At 46.0% G+C, this 14,156-nt stretch overlaps 1 protein-coding gene across 1 annotated transcript in view; it reads right to left on the minus strand.

The window, feature by feature from the left end:
* Positions 1-14,156, minus strand: part of LOC146200526 (uncharacterized) — a 128,924-nt gene that overhangs the window by 84,869 nt on the left and 29,899 nt on the right. The gene's annotated exons all lie outside the window — the stretch shown is intronic.

Here is a 14,156-nt window from a genome sequence, read left to right on the forward strand (position 1 = left end):
AAGGACAAGAGGACGCAGTCAGAACTCGGCATGGCCTTACTGATTGGTTTCCGATTGAGAAAAGAGTGAGGCAAGGCTGCATACTGTCGATCTGCCTATTTAACCTATATGCAAAGTGCATCAAGAGGAAGGCCGGTCTGGACGAGTCTTCAGCTGGAGTGAAGATTTTCTGGAATACGTATCGACAACCTTAATTATGCGGATGATACCTTTTTAATGGCAGAAAGTGAAGTGGAACTGAAGAAACTTCTGATGCGCGTACAAGAAGAGAGTGAGAAGTTTGGGCTTAAACTGAACATTAAAAAGACAAAGATCATGGCGTCTTGCCCTATCAAGTTCTGGAGCATCAATGGACAAGAAGTGGAAGCTGTGACAGATTTTCTCTTCTTGGGCTCCAAGATTACCTCGGAAGGAGACTGCAGCCTTCAAATTAGGAGACGCCTGCTTCTGGGAAAGAGAGCAATGGTTAGCCTTGACCGCCTAGTGAAGAGCAGAGACATTAGTCTGCCAACCAAGATCCGTATTACTCGTGCTATTGTCTTTCCAGTTGTGATGTATGGATGCGAGAGTTGGACGGTGAAAAAGGCTGACCGCCGAAGAATTGACGCGTTTGAATTGTGGTGCTGGCGAAGACTCTTGAGAGTTCCTTGGACTGCCAAAAGATCAAATCAGTCGATATTGTCGACCATAAACCCTGACTGCTCATTGTAGGGTCAAATTCTAAAGTTAAAGCTCAGCTACTTTGGTCATCTGATGAGAAGAGAGGAGTCGCTGGAGAAATATTTGATGTTGGGAAAGGTTGAGGGTCGCCGAAGAAGGGGTCGGCAGCGAACGCGATAGTTAGATGGCATACTCGAGGCACTGCAGATGAAGTTATGTGATGTTAGGAAGATAGTGAGAGACCGGAAAGCGTGGCGTGACATGGCACATAGGGTCACGAAGAGTCGGACACGACTGAACTGAACTGAACAGGAAGAGGAAGGAATGCAGGAAGAAGTGATAGATGAAGATGCTTAGGCCGGTGCTAGAGGCATGCATCTGTCTGTGATTGGCAGACCTGCAGAATCCCTACTGCACAGCAACAACATACATATTGACTGACAAAATATTACTGCACTTACCGAAGTACTGTTTTACAAATGAACATCAATCTCCATCAACAGTAGCCATGCAACACTCGTGAAAATCCAGGCACAAAGAAATCTCAAGAGAATAAAATACAGTCTAAGAATTTCGATCAAGCGAACCTTTGCTGGACTTAACAAAACCAACGGCAAAAAGATTGAAGGCATTGAGCTAATTATCTGAAGATATATGAAATGTGGAAGAGGTTGGCAATAAACTGATGGGCTTGTATAAAGACGCATGAAGCCTTCTTGTCACCATAAATCATTTTTATGTTAAGAAACCAAGCTTAAAAACATCAGCTACAATGTGTGGGGTACATGAGGTACTAGAAAGTGTTTAACTGAAAAATTGTCACTGTATGTCCTACAGATTTAAGCCTTATGTCGAGTGGGGCTTTAATGTACAAAATTATGATTTAAACCTTATGTCGAGTGGGGCTTTTGTGTACAAAATTATGAAGTGTTTACAATCACAGATAAGCACAATACAGAGCTTTAGAGAGGCTAGTTTAGCAGTCTAACAGTTAGTGAACTACTTTACGGAAGATTTGATGCCCGCATAAATGTTTTTACCTCCTCCCAGTGCCGACTAAGAATGCCCGACAGTTTTTGTAAAGGAACTGTGATGATTAGTGCTCAGTGCGCTTTTACAAACATTTGTTTAGGTGCCTAGAATGCAGCACCATCATAAATATATTCACACAAGATACAATAATCATCACTGCAAAAGACAAAGCTGACTCTTTTAGATGGCGTTCAGGCGAGTTGTGTTACCTACCTACCATTCAAGTGCTCCATAATTCAATGTAATTTACCAGTTCATGGGCACAGCACCGAGAGTTCTTATCTGCAGCCATTTTTACATGAAAATAATAAAAATTTTTTTGGTGTTCAAGCATGTCTGGCTAGATTACAGATAGGTTTACTTTTAAGATCCGAGTAAGCAATGAATGTCTGATGAGAATTTTGCATGAATCGTGTTTGCACAGACTGCAGAGGCATAGTTTGTAAAATACATAGAGCATCAAAGTTTGTTTCTTAGTCATGCAATACAGCACCATGCTACCTCCAAGCTCTAAACTTCTATAAGGTAAAGAGCACCATTTTCATCAAATTATAGGATGTTGTAGTGTTTAGGGGTGTTATTTGGACACTAGGAGGCTGAGAAGCAAGCCTTGTTGTCTGATAACGATGGTATGTGCAATAATTGCAGTGAAGCAATCCTTTTGATATCTGAGCACTAAAGAGAAGGTTCAGTGTCATAGACTCGACTGTTTTCCTGTCGCCCTCTGTGCCGAATGTTCCACACACACGCATTCGCCGGTCCTCTCGCAGCTTTCTGCAGAAGCTCTTTAGTCTTGGAGGCTTCAGCGAAGTAAGTTGATGTAGACGGCAGGCCTTTTCAGCTGCATTGTTAAAAAAACACAATCAGAAGAGTGAAAAAAACTAGCAGTAAATAAAAGAGCACTATGTTGGTTTCACCGCGCTAACACATTGAACGACAGAATACAATACGAAACAATACGTTATTTATACTAACAAGCTTCTCGGTCCCAGACTGCCTGCGGGAGCGAAAATTCCCGAGGACCTCGCTAGACAGCGCGTTTATGGTATCCGATAGCGTAGACATAGATACACACGCGGAAGAGGCGACGCAGAGAGCAGGCTTTTCAAAGGCATCACTAATCACTCTCGCACTCTCGAGGAAAGCAAATGCATACTTGCACGACACAGACAGTCGGCGTAGCGACATAACACGCAAACGCAAAACACCTGCGTACTGAAGTTGACACTGAGCAATACAAGCGGCACCATCAATCATGAAAGAATTGTTTTACTAGCTCTGTGAAATGCGCTGTTAATTTAAACGCACTATCGCGCACAAGGCAAATCTAATAAAAAAAACACATTCTTTTTTAAATAATCGTGATGACCCTTCTCGCCACGAATAGCTTCATATTAGCCTCGGAAACGAAAAAAATACAAAAGTGTAGACTGAAAAAAAAAAAGGTTTTACAGCTGAGCGTTATCAAACAGCGGCAACAAGCGCGACGACCGGAGGCTCGCACGATGAGCGAGGCGCCTTTCCAATCACGCTGAATACTGGCGAAATTGTTCAAGTCCTTACCTGTAGCAATATGTAGACACACTGCAGTGTCAGCGTGCTTCCGTCTCTCAGATGCATCGGCGACAAATGTCGCTTTTTCCACGGTAGATTTCGTAAACACGTTCGTCAGTTGATCACGATTTTTTGAGGATCTCCAGCGACGCCGGCGCCTGAACTTCGGTCTGATAGTCCCTGGTATACTTGGATCATGTCAGAATGAGGCGTGAACCGTGACAAACGCGACCACTTTTCACAAAACACTACAAATTACGTCACAAACAAGGAAAAGCAATACATTTTCAAAAGACGAGTTACGCGTGACCCCACATATTCCCGCCATCTTGCCCAGTGTGGCCAGACTTCGCAGCGCCCCCTGTCCTTCATTAGAGTTGCGAATAACTGGGCACTGGTGAGCGCACGACAACGATCGATCCAATGCTTCGGCACGTAACCAACGAGGACAACGTTTACGTTGCCGACTACCTGCAGCGTGCAGAGGAAGCCCGACGACTGGCACGGCTGCGTAGTTAAGATCAACAACGCACCGGCTCCCGACCGTCCAACTTACGGCGACACCACGCAGAGAACAAGCCTGGAGGCCAAGTATGGGTTCGAACTTCAATTCACCGCCTTGGACTAAGTGAAAAGTTACTGCGTTAATTTGGGCCATAGAAAATCCGCCGCCGCGTCGAACAACTCGACTATGAAGTCGTTCCTAACGGTACGACAGCATCACAACAGTGACGCGCAAGCCCAGACATCGTTCATGTTGTTCGTCTGAAGCCTTGTTACGCGTGTGAAAGTATCCGGGGTGTTTCAACTTTGTAATGTCTATGTTTAAGTTGCTGTGTTTATTCTGGAACATCCAGGAGATTTTTTTTAAGGGGGATGGGGGCTGTCCACGCGGCAGCAGTGGACAGCAACCAGAACGCGTCTTTTAAGTTTTTCTGCACTTGTTCACAGGAAGCCGCTGGGATATCGTGGAACCCTGCTGCGCTATCGTCTGATCTGCGCCAGTACGTCCGGCTGACAGTCGAAAGACCATCGTGTCGATCTTCGCATCGATAGCCACGGAGCCACGTGACCACAAGTTGGCTACAAATAGGACCGACACTACAGGCCTGCTGTCATTCACGCGGCAGCAGTGGACAGCAACCAGAACGCGTCTTTTAAGTTTTTCTGCACTTGTTCACAGGTTGGTGGTGCTTCTAGCCTTTCTTAAAAAAAAAAAACAAATTGTATCTTGTCCACTGCTGCCACTTTGAAGGGTTTTTTTAGATTTCTTGACGATGCCGGATGAAGATGCAAAAGAGCGTTTGTCATGTCATGGCCCGTTGCCTGAAGATGGCATGTATATTACGTGCACTGGTTGCAAATACTCGTACCATCTAGGCAAATGCTCTGGGGTGAAGACCACTAACTTCCGTACCAAGGGTGCTTCACTGACGTCTAGTTGGATCTGTCCAACCTGTGAACTTGGACAGAAAAGATGTAGCACCGTCCTCACACCAACTGAAGACTCAAATATTTTGAAGAGGTTAAAAGAGTTAGATGAAAAGGTTACCCTTACCCTCCCCCATCGTGTCCAAAGTTGACAATTTGACACAACTATTGAAAACAGTCAGTGACATTGAAACCTCGATAGAATTGCTTTCTGACAAATACGACACGATTTTGAACAAGTTAGACAAGCAGGACTCTGACATTGCAGCCTTAGAAAGTAGAGTCGAGAGCATAGAGTCAGGAACGTCACCGAGCACGAACGAAGTCAAACTAAAGCTAAATGAACTTGAACAGTACAGTCGCAGGCAAAACATGGAGGTACATGGACTCGCAGAGGAAGCAAATGAAAACCTGCTAAGAAAAATGAATGACCTGGATTGCAAACTTCAGCTACCCCTGCTTGAAAACAGTAACCTGGACGCACTTCATATGCTACCAGCACGAAAGGGGAAAAAGTTGATCGTTCTTGCTCGGTTTGCATCTGTCCGACTAAAAGAAGAGTGGATGTGGAACCGCTCACGCCTTGAGGATGAAGCACTTGACCTGAAATTTTTGGACAACCTCACCCCTTTCAATAAGCGCCTTCTTTGGTTAGTGAATGGAAAAGGCAAAGAAAAGAACTATCGCTTTGTATGGCAAAAAAATGGTCACATTGTTGTGCGGAAAACCGAGGGCGTCAGTGCAATCCGCATCCGTGATGAAAGTGACTTTGATAGGATGACATGATTTGCTGCATCGGTAGTGAATTTCTACTGTGAATGACAGTCGCAATGGAGAGCAGCCGTTATCACGATGTCAACTCCTTTAGATGTATCAAGATTGCAAAAACTAAATCTGGATGCTTTTCTTTTTATCATCTGAATGCATGTACCTTAAAGAACAAAGAAGAAGAAGAATACTTTTTTGTCGACATTAGATCATGATTTTGACGTGCTTTCTTTTACTGAAACGTGGTACACTGATTTGAACGATGTTGTCTGCTTTCCGGGTTACAGATGTGAAGCACTGTTCAGGAAAAACAAAAAAGGGGGTGGTGTAGCTTTGTACATGAAAAACAGTATTCCTTATGAACTGCTCCCGCAATGCACAGTTTTGAGCCCCGCATACGAGTCACTTTTTATTCAGACAGGTGCATTCATCTTTGGCGTAATTTATCGGCCACCTTCTTCGTCCCTTCAAGAGTTTTTTCATTTTTTCAACGCTGTATTAGATAATTTTGCCTTGCAAAGTAAACCTGTGGTAATAATGGGTGATTTCAATATTAACGTGCTAGAACAGTCACATTCTGTGAATGAATTCGTTGATATAGTATCGGCCAATGGGTTTTATAACATAATCACAAATCCTACCCGCATCACACACTCCAGCGAAACACTTATTGATCTTTGTATAACAAACAGCGATATTCACGGTACAATAGTAGGAGTACTCCTGAGTGACGTCAGTGATCACCTATCAACTTTCTGCTTCATTCAAAGGTCATATAAACAGATCGTCGAAAGTACCGATCGACCACAGAATTTCCGAATTATAAGCAAGATCAAAATTTACCATTTTCGTCAACTCGTTTTCTCTATAGACTGGTGCGAATTACTATGCGAGGAGGATCCTAATATTTTGTACGACAAATTCTTGGATAAAATAATAAAGTTGTATGAATGTGCTTTCCCAGTTGTAGCAACAGCCAAATGCAGAAAAGGAAGGAAGCCTTGGATTACGCGAGACCTGCTTAGACGAATCAATGCACGAAATAGACTTTTCAGTCAGTTTATAAAATCGAAGATTTGTCAGTCCTGAAAGAGTATAGAAAAATTAGAAATAAGTTAGGTGCTGATATAAAAAAGTCTAGAATTAACTATTACGCTCAGAAGTTCTCGGATGTTTATTTTGACCCTCAAAAAACCTGGCGTACAGTAAAAGATCTTCTACAGAAACCGGAGAAGAACGTACCAACTCAAATGACAATTGGAGGAACTGATCTTGGTGGTAAAGATCTTGCTGATGAGTTTAACAGGCGCTTTTTGGCACTTGGAGCCTTTCGTGCAACAACGTCCAGAAATACTGGACAATACGTAGAATCTAATGTACAACACAGCCTTTTCCTATATCCCACAACTCCTTCAGAGGTTAATGGCATAATACTTGGCTTCAAAAACAGCTGTTCCTGTGGTTTTGATGGCATTAAGGTAGCACCAATTAAAGCAATTGCTGACTTAATAGTTAATCTACTTGACAAATCTAATCTTGACAACAGGTGTTTTCCCCGACAAAATGAAGATAGCAAGAGTGGCTGTTTTGTTTAAGGGCGGTGCTGCAAATATCATCAGTAATTACCGACCTATATCAGTTCTCCCGTTGTTTTCCAAATTAGTAGAGAAAGTGGTTAATATTAGAATCACTAACTACCTTAATAAACATGAGTTAATCTCTTCTAGCCAATACGGATTTCAAAAAAATAAATCGACTGAATCTGCTTTGCTTAGTATCAAGGAAAAGCTTATCAAAAACATAGAAAATCATCTGTACACATTAGGTGTTTTTCTAGATTTTAGTAAAGCATTCGATTCAATTAAACATAATATACTTCTTAACAAACTGCCATTTTATGGAATACGAGGGGTTCCACTTAAACTATTGCAGAATTACCTTTTATGCCGCTCTCAGTATGTTGTTGTCAATGGTTTCACCTCCGAGTCTGAGTTGATTAAATTTGGGGTTCCCCAAGGGTCAATTTTAGGACCTACCTTGTTTCTTCTGTACATTACCGACATTATATCTTTACCAGAAACTCCTCCTATCATCCTTTACGCCGACGATACAAGTGTATTTTTTTCAGCAGAAAACTTAGACTCCTTAATTCCACATGTAAATTTATGGCTTGAGAATTTATCTGATTGGCTTATTGCAAATGAGCTAGCATTAAATGTTGACAAAACAAAGTACATTGTGTTTACTCCAGTTAACAAGGCTGTTCATATTGTTAAGGTTTATTTACAGAATGGCTCTGCGCCTTAGCCTCATGTGCTGACCAACAGATGGTGAGCTTCCTCTTCTTCCACTTCTATCCCGGAGAGCCTCTTTTTGCACTTTGTTCTCTTCTGTTCGCATGCCTAACATTTCCCCCTTCGCAGACGAAGCCCCTGGGCTGTCAGTCAGAGTCCCGAGCGAGAGTGGCAGCGCTTTATTCTTGCGACATGAACTACCTGTGTTTTCCGAGAGGGGCGACCTTGGGAACATTGGCGAGACACGACGTAGTTCAACTCATTGGTGCGTTTGAGCACAATAAATGGGCCTGTGTAGTGCGACAACAGCTTCTGGGACAAACCACGCTTGCGGAGAGGTGTCCAGAGCCACACTAAGTCGCCGGGAAGATAGGAGACATCCTGATGCCGACGGTCGTAGCGCAGCTTAGAGCGGTCCTGCGAGGCCAGAGTGCGTAATCGGGCGACCCGACGAGCCTCTTCAGCGCGGCAGAGGGTGCTCGAAACAGACGGCTCGGTGTCGAGCGAGAACGGCAAAATGGTGTCAAGAGAACGTCGAGGCGGACGGGCGTAGAGGAGGAAAAATGGACTATAGGAAGTTGTCTCATGCTTCGAGGTGTTATAGGCGTAAGTAATGAAAGGAAGCACGTCATCCCAGTTCTTGTGCCGCGAGTCAACATACATCGCAAGCATGTTCGTCAGTGTCCGGTTTGTACGTTCGACGAGGCCATTTGTCTGGGGATGGTACGACGTAGAGTGACGCAACTGGCAAGTACAATAGCGCAGAAGCTGTTCCACAACATCTGCCGTAAACTGGCGGCCTCGGTCACTGATAATTACACGAGGAGGCCCATGACGGAGGACGACAGCGTGAAGAAGAAAGAACGAGACGTCAGCGGCGGTGGCGGAAGGGATGGCGGCAGTTTCACAGTAACGCGTGAGATGGTCAACGCACACGATGACCCAGCGATTGCCTTTGGACGAGCGGGCAAACGGGCCTATGAGGTCAACACCCACTTCCTCATATGGTGTGGTCGGTGGTGTCACCGGATGTAAGTGGCCCGGCGGAGAAGTGGTGGGGAGCTTGAACCGCTGGCACTGCACACAGGAGTTCACGTAACGCTGAGTCGTTCGACGCATATTTGGCCAGTAGAAACGTTCCTTAATGCGCGTAAGAGTCCTGGCAAACCCCAAGTGCCCAGCTGTAACGTCATCGTGCATAGAGTGTAGAACAGAGGAGTAGAGGCTAGCCGGAACGACTAGCAGAAAGCGTGCACCACCAGACGAGTAATTTTTTCGATACAGCAAACCATCACGAATGCAGAAAGGGTTCGCAGATGCCGGATCACGAGCTTTTTCAAAAAGTGATACTAAGTCTATCTTTTCGTTGTTCTCGCTGGAAAGTGGCAAGATCCGGAAATTGTACGGAAACGGCGGCAAGATAGTCGTCAAAGTTGTCATCGCAGAGGGTAGTTGCGAGAGGCAGCCGCGAGAGGCAGTCAGCGTCAGCGTGTTGGCGGCCACTTTTGTAAGACACTGCAAAGTTGAACTCCTGAAGGCGTAATGCCCAGCGGGCCAGCCGACCGCAGGGGTCGCGTAGATTCACCAGCCAGCAAAGCGAATGATGGTCGGTGATGACTGTAAAGGAACGTCCATAAAGGTACGAGCGAAACCGCTGTACGCCAAAAACGACGGCAAGGCACTCTTGCTCCGTCACGGTATAGTTGCGTTCAGACTTGCTAAGGGTGCGACTTGCGTAAGCAACAACGTGTTGGTTTCCGCCATGCCGTTGTATGAGCACAGCACCCACGCCGATGCCACTTGCGTCAGTGTGGAGTTCAGTGGGAGCTGTCGGGCTGAAATGACGCAGTATGGGCCGCGAGGTAAGAAGAAACTTGAGCTGGCGAAACGCAGAATCACATTCAGGAGTCCATTTGAAAGGAATATCCTTCTGCAAGAGGCCTGTGAGGGGGTAGGCTACTTCAGCAAACTTAGGGATGAAGCGTCGAAAGTAAGAGCAAAGTCCCAGGAAGCTCCTGAGTTCTTTCACAGACTTGGGCTCTTTGACGCAACTGACAGCTTCAATCTTCTGTTGGTCAGGCCTAACACCGTCTTTGTCAACCAAATGCCCAAGCACAACGATCTGTCGTTCACCGAAGCGGCACTTCTTAGAGTTCAGCACAAGACCCGCTTCCACCATGCAGTTAAGGACCACAGCTAAACGGCTGTTATGCTCAGCGAAGGTCCTCCCGAAGATCACTACGTCATCTAGGTAACACATGCAAATTTGCCACTTCAGTCCACGCAAAAGAGTGTCCATAAATCTTTCAAAGGTAGCCGGAGCGTTGCATAGGCCGAAAGGCATCACGTTAAATTCATACAACCCATCGGGAGTCACGAATGCCGTTTTCTCCTTGTCTTTCGGATGCATCGGTATCTGCCAATATCCGGACCGTAAATCAACAGATGAAAAGTAGGAAGCTGAATGGAGGCAGTCAATGGCATCATCAACACGCGGGAGCTGGTAAACATCCTTCTTGGTGACAGTATTGAGGCGGCGATAGTCGACACAAAATCGCCAGGTGCCATCTTTCTTTTTCACGAGAATCACAGGGGCGGCCCATGGGCTAGATGATTCCTGAATGATTCCTCTTTGCATCATATCACGGACCTGTTCGTCAATTATCTTACGTTCTGGAGGTGATACACGGTATGGTGTCTGTCTAATCGGGTGTGCAGATCCAGTGTCGATCATGTGATGGGTGCGGGAAGGGGGAATCGGTGGTGGCTGATCTCGAGCAAAGTCGAACACGTCCGCATGTTTCATAAGAACCTCCATCAATATTCGGCGATCGTTGGTGGGTAGCGATTGATTTATCATGGACTGAAACTGGGAATCAGCATGATCTGGACGTCTAGTTGAACGAGCAACGCCATCACTGAACGCGGCGATATGCATAGAAAGGCGTTCTTCAAAGTCGGCAAGTTTCAAACCACGCGGCAATACGGCAGGTTCATTGGTATGGTTGACAGTCCAAAGCGTGGCACGGCCCTCGTTCACTCGAACAACGCTGCGGAGTACCAACACACTCTTTTTAGCACCGGAAAGGGAAGCGGGTTCCACCAGAGCGTCGAAGGCATTGGGAACCGTGCCCGAAGACACAACTGGGACGAAGATGGCGGGCATCGCCGGAACGACGGTATCCTCGAAGACAGAAAACACTTGGACAGCCCGCGGCGAGTCGTCTATTAGGGCCGAACGAAGGCTGGGGCTTATTGATATCTCGCCACTGTTGAAGTCGAGAGTTGCGCCACACTGCTGTAAAAAGTCAACTCCTAGAATAATGTCGTGCGCAGAGCGAGGGAGCACCGTAAATTCAGTTCTAAACTCGTGTCCAGCCATTGCTACATTTACATAACAAATACCAAGCAGAAGCAACGATTCTCCCCCTACACCTCGAAATATGACAGTTCTATCCCAGCCAAACATAATTTTGCGGCCGAGACGGTTCTTAAAATCTAAGCTCATCACGGAAACTGCAGCACCCGTATCCACTAAGGCCATAACACAAACACCATCCACTAACACTTTCAAGCGGTTCTTCAGCATAACGACCGGTAGAGGAATTGGCAATATCGATGACCTGGCGACCGCACCTCCATCGGCCGCACACGCTGGTTTCACGGTGGCGGAAAAGAACGGCAAGGAGAAGGCGATTGTCGGGAGCGGCGGGCAGGAGGTGTCAGGCTGCGACCAGAAACTGGTGAGTCGTTGCGTGGTGGTACGTAACGGTAGGAGCCCGAAGGAGGGGGATAGGTCGGGTCACGGACTTCTGGACTCACGGTAGAAGAGCGATTCCACCATTGGCGCTGGTAGCGTGGTGGCGGGTTCCGGCGGCGGCAGAATCTGGATATGTGGCCAAGCATACCACAGCGGTAAATGACGGGTGGTTCACGAGCACGGTCCAAATAATAGTCCTCGGTAACAGGATCGAAGCGATCAACAAAGTCCAGCCGCTGGGGTTGTTGCGGAGGAGGTGGCGCCCTGTAGTGGGTACGAGCTGGAGGAGCAGGGCCATATGAGTCGTTTGGGTGGTTACGGACGGGAGGAGGAGCGGTAGAACGCCAAGAAGAGCGCTGGATGGGAGCTGCTTGCAGGGAGCAGCTATCACTGGGGATTGCACTGCGGTTCACATCTTGATGGCGGGAGAGCTCATCACGGACAATTTGGCGAATCATGTCGGCCAAATGCGGGGGCTCATGTGAATGCTCGTGAGAAACCACGCTTGCAACAGTGGTCACGTTAGGCAGACGGCCGAATTTCGGGGTTATGCGACGCAGCTTTAAAGTTTCGAACGTACGACAGTGCTTGATCACGGCCGTGGGAGAATCCAAGTTTTCTTTTGTAATTAAAAAGTTGTATACGTCCACCGCGATGCCCTTTAAGAGGTGGCCAACTTTGTCTTCGCCGGACATGCTCGGATCCACCGCTTTGCAGAGTTTTAGGACCTCTTCTATGTACATTGTGCATGTTTCACCAGGCCCTTGGGCTCGCTGGAATAAAGTCTGCTCAGCGCATTTCCGTTTTGCCGTGGTGTCCCCGAAACAATTACGAATCTCCTCTTCAAAACGCTCCCAGCTCGTTAAGGACGCTTCATGGCTCTCAAACCATGTCAGGGCTGTGGAGTCCAAGAAAAAAAACAAAATTTGCCAGCATTACAGTGGCATCCAAGCGATTGTACTTGCTCACCCGCTGGTAATTGGTGAGCCAGTCGTCCACGTCTTCGCCAGCCTTGCCAGAAAAGGTCCGCGGCTCACGGTAATGCTGCCATGCGGGTGCCGCTGGACCTGGCTGCCGTGCATCGCCGTCTTGAATCATTGTGGGTGTCAAAGGGGGGAGCCCAGCGAGTCGTCGGCTCGAACGAGGTAGAGAGGTATCCGTGGTGATCTTTCAGCACCTTCCACCACACTGTTAAGGTTTATTTACAGAATGGCTCTGCGCCTTAGCCTCATGTGCTAACCAACAGATGGTGAGCTTCCTCTTCTTCCACTTCTATCCCGGAGAGCCTCTTTTTGCACTTTGTTCTCTTCTGTTCGCATGCCTAACAATATTAGTAATGAAGTGATATTTCAGTCGCGACCACTAGAACGGGTTTCAGAAATCAAATTTTTAGGCGTTCAGTTTCAGGAAAACCTGAGTTGGTCTTGTCATGTTCGCTTCATTAAACGCAGTGTTGCACAATGCATTGGTATGCTCAATCGGTTCCGTTTACTGTTGCCTCGTTATCTCCGGCATCAGCTTTATTTCAGCACTGTTCACTCGCGGCTACATTACTGCCTGCTTGTATGGGGCAGCACTTCGAAGACAAATATGGAAAGCCTCTATTTATTACAGAAGAAAGGTGTCCGCTTTATTGAAAATCTATCACGACGTGACTCGACATCATTACATTTTAGGCCAAATCGAATTCTGGACATTGAATCATTATTTAAGCTGCGATTGTCAGAGGTTGCCTTTTCAGATTTTAAAAGCAATCCAGCACTATTCATATTCAAATATACAAAACATGAGCCACATTACGAATTTAGGAAAACCATTTTTATCAAGAACAACTGCCGGACGAATTATGGTAGACAATTATTCAGTTGGCAAATTCCTAACCTCCTGAACCTCTATCCTGACCTGATTGATATCATGAAAACCTGTTCCTCTCTGCCTGCCTTCCGGAAACAGGCAAAGATTGTCTTCTATAGTCATTTTCTTCAGTGAATGCCACGTGAATAAGTTTAAACCAGCTGGTGTGTGTAAGCAATGCAATGTTCGCATATTATACACTGTTTGGAAGATCAAGTTCTTCTGGAATGTCTTTCTTTTCGCGCTGTCAAATTAACGTATCTGTTTGTATTATTTTTTTGAAACAAAGGTGTTTTTTTTTGTCAAGCAAACCTATCTGTGGGTATTGTTTGTTTTGTAACAAAGGTGTTTTTTTTTCCTATGTATATATTGCAACATGAAATCGTTTGCTGTGTTCTTGCTATGCTCCAAACTTGCTGTGTTCTTGCTGTGTTCCAAACTCTGTCTGCATGAATGTAGGGTGTCTAGGGCCCAGTCAGGTGACCACGCGTGTCACCTTTAGCCCTCTTCACCCAGACAGTTTTGTCTAAATCAAAATAAACTCAAACTCAAACTCATACCTTCAAAACTGTTTTTGCTTTTTTTTTAGCAGCCGCCGGCATGCAGCCTTATGAATCTGATTCTAGCACGCATATCAATTCTGCATTCTTTCTTTCTTAATGCTGGATGTCGCGAGACGCACCTTTATCAGTTTCTTTGTCGCGCAAGATGCGCCGAGATCTGCATCGCAGACTCCGGCCACTCGCGTATGTTCCTACAATGTTCCAGGTGTACTTGTAAGTTTGTGACTCTACCTAGATGAT

Source organism: Amblyomma maculatum, chromosome 2 (genome assembly GCF_055883805.1).
Source record: "Amblyomma maculatum isolate TAMU_Amacu chromosome 2, ASM5588380v1, whole genome shotgun sequence".
Taxonomy (NCBI): domain Eukaryota; kingdom Metazoa; phylum Arthropoda; class Arachnida; order Ixodida; family Ixodidae; genus Amblyomma; species Amblyomma maculatum.